This window comes from Sabethes cyaneus, chromosome 2 (genome assembly GCF_943734655.1).
Source record: "Sabethes cyaneus chromosome 2, idSabCyanKW18_F2, whole genome shotgun sequence".
Taxonomy (NCBI): domain Eukaryota; kingdom Metazoa; phylum Arthropoda; class Insecta; order Diptera; family Culicidae; genus Sabethes; species Sabethes cyaneus.
This window is the reverse complement of record NC_071354.1, coordinates 189,966,178-189,969,327: the sequence shown is the minus strand read 5'-3', so window position 1 is coordinate 189,969,327 and position 3,150 is coordinate 189,966,178.

Below are 3,150 nucleotides of genomic sequence, written 5' to 3'. Positions count from 1 at the left end.
CAGTCTGTCTGTCTGTCCAGTCTGTCTGTCTGTCCAGTCTGTCTGTCTGTCCAGTCTGTCTGTCTGTCCAGTCTGTCTGTCTGTCTGTCCAGTCTCTCTGTCTGTCCAGTCTGTCTGTCTGTCCAGTCTGTCTGTCTGTCCAGTCTGTCTGTCTGTCCAGTCTGTCTGTCTGTCCAGTCTGTCTGTCTGTCTGTCCAGTCTCTCTGTCTGTCCAGTCTGTCTGTCTGTCCAGTCTGTCTGTCTGTCCAGTCTGTCTGTCTGTCCAGTCTGTCTGTCTGTCCAGTCTGTCTGTCTGTCCAGTCTGTCTGTCTGTCCAGTCTGTCTGTCTGTCCAGTCTGTCTGTCTGTCCAGTCTGTCTGTCTATCCAGTCTGTCTGTCTGTCCAGTCTGACTGTCCAGTCTGTCTGTCTGTCTGTCCAGTCTGTCTATCTGTCCAGTCAGCCTCTCTGTTCAGTCTGTCTGTCTGTTCAGTCTGTCTGTCTGTCCAGTGTGTCTGTCTGTCCAGTCTGTCGGTCTGTTCAGTCTGTCTGTCTGTCTGTCCAGTCTGGCTGTCTGTCCAGTCTGTCTGTCTGTCCAGTCTGTCTATCTGTCCAATCTGTCTGTCCAGTCTGTCTGTCTGTCCAGTCTGTCTGTCTGTCCAGTCTGTCTGTCTGTCCAGTCTGTCTGTCTGTCCAGTCTGTCTGTCTGTCCAGTCTGTCTGTCTGTCCAGTCTGTCTGTCTGTCCAGTCTGTCTGTCTGTCCAGTCTGTCTGTCTGTCCAGTCTGTCTGTCTGTCCAGTCTGTCTGTCTGTCCAGTCTGTCTGTCTGTCCAGTCTGTCTGTCTGTCTGTCCAGTCTCTCTGTCTGTCCAGTCTGTCTGTCTGTCCAGTCTGTCTGTCTGTCCAGTCTGTCTGTCTGTCCAGTCTGTCTGTCTGTCCAGTCTGTCTGTCTATCCAGTCTGTCTGTCTGTCCAGTCTGTCTGTCCAGTCTGTCTGTCTGTCTGTCCAGTCTGTCTATCTGTCCAGTCAGCTTCTCTGTTCAGTCTGTCTGTCTGTTCAGTCTGTCTGTCTGTCCAGTCTGTCTGTCTGTCCAGTCTGTCGGTCTGTTCAGTCTGTCTGTCTGTCCAGTCTGGCTGTCTGTCCAGTCTGTCTGTCTGTCCAGTCTGTCTATCTGTCCAATCTGTCTGTCCAGTCTGTCTGTCTGTCCAGTCTGTCTGTCTGTCCAGTCTGTCTATCTGTCCAGTCTGTCTGTCTGTCCAGTCTGTCTGTCTGTCCAGTCTGTCTGTCTGTCCAGTCTGTCTGTCTGTCCAGTCTGTCTGTCTGTCTGTCCAGTCTCTCTGTCTGTCCAGTCTGTCTGTCTGTCCAGTCTGTCTGTCTGTCCAGTCTGTCTGTCTGTCCAGTCTGTCTGTCTGTCCAGTCTGTCTGTTTGTCCAGTCTGTCTGTTTGTCCAGTCTGTCCAGTCTGTCTGTTTTTCCAGTCTGTCTGTTTGTCCACTCTGTCTGTCTGTCCAGTCTGTCTGTCTGTCCAGTCTGTCTGTCCGTCCAGTCTGTCTGTCTGCCCAGTCTGTCTGTCTGTCCAGTCTGTCTGTCTGTCCAGTCTGTCTGTCTGTCCAGTCTGTCTGTCTGTCCAGTCTGTCTGTCTGTCCAGTCTGTCTGTCTGTCCAGTCTGTCTGTCTGTCCAGTCTGTCTGTCTGTCCAGTCTGTCTGTCTGTCCAGTCTGTCTGTCTGTCTGTCCAGTCTGTCTGTCTGTCCAGTCTGTCTGTCTGTCTGTCTGTCCAGTCTGTCTGTCTGTCCAGTCTGTCTGTCTGTCCAGTCTGTCTGTCTGTCCAGTCTGTCTGTCAGTCCAGTCTGTCTGTCTGTCCAGTCTGTCTGTCTGTCCAGTCTGTCTGTCTATCCAGTCTGTCTGTCTGTCCAGTCTGTCTGTCCAGTCTGTCTGTCCGTTCAGTCTGTCTGTCTGTCCAGTCTGTCTGTCTGTCCAGTCTGTCTGTCTGTCCAGTCTGTCTGTCTGTCCAGTCTGTCTGTCTGTCTGTCCAGTCTGTCTGTCTGTCCAGTCTGTCTGTCTGTCCAGTCTGTCTGTCTGTCCAGTCTGTCTGTCTGTCCAGTCTGTCTGTCTGTCCAGTCTGTCTGTCAGTCCAGTCTGTCTGTCTGTCCAGTCTGTCTGTCTGTCCAGTCTGTCTGTCTATCCAGTCTGTCTGTCTGTCCAGTCTGTCTGTCTGTCCAGTCTGTTTGTCTGTCCAGTCTGTCTGTCTGTCCAGTCTGTCTGTCCGTTCAGTCTGTCTGTCTGTCCAGTCTGTCTGTCTGTCCAGTCTGTCTGTCTGTCCAGTCTGTCTGTCTGTCTGTCCAGTCTGTCTGTCTGTCCAGTCTGTCTGTCTGTCCAGTCTGTCTGTCTGTCCAGTCTGTCTGTCTGTCCAGTCTGGCTGTTTGTCCAGTCTGTCTGTCCAGTCTGTCTATCTGTCCAATCTGTCTGTCCAGTCTGTCTGTCTGTCCAGTCTGTCTGTCTGTCCAGTCTGTCTGTCTGTCCAGTCTGTCTGTCTGTCCAGTCTGTCTATCTGTCCAGTCAGCCTCTCTGTTCAGTCTGTCTGTCTGTTCAGTTTGTCCGTCTGTCCAGTCTGGCTGTCTGTTCAGTCTGTCTGTCTGTCCAGTCTGTCTGTCTGTCCAGTCTGTCTGTCTGTCCAGTCTGTCTGTCTGTCCAGTCTGTCTGTCTGTCCAGTCTGTCTGTCTGTCCAGTCTGTCTGTCTGTCTGTCCAGTCTGTCTGTCTGTCCAGTCTGTCTGTCTGTCCAGTCTGTCTGTCTGTCCAGTCTGTCTGTCTGTCCAGTCTGTCTGTCTGTCCAGTCTGTCTGTCTGTCCAGTCTGTCTGTCTGTCCAGTCTGTCTGTCTGTCCAGTCTGTCTGTCTGTCTGTCCAGTCTGTCTGTCTGTCCAGTCTGTCTGTCTGTCCAGTCTGTCTGTCTGTCCAGTCTGTCTGTCTGTCTGTCCAGTCTGTCTGTCTGTCCAGTCTGTCTGTCTGTCCAGTCTGTCTGTCTGTCCAGTCTGTCTGTCTGTCCAGTCTGGCTGTTTGTCCAGTCTGTCTGTCCAGTCTGTCTATCTGTCCAATCTGTCTGTCCAGTCTGTCTGTCTGTCCAGTCTGTCTGTCTGTCCAGTCTGTCTGTCTGTCCAGTCTGTCTATCTGTCCAGTCA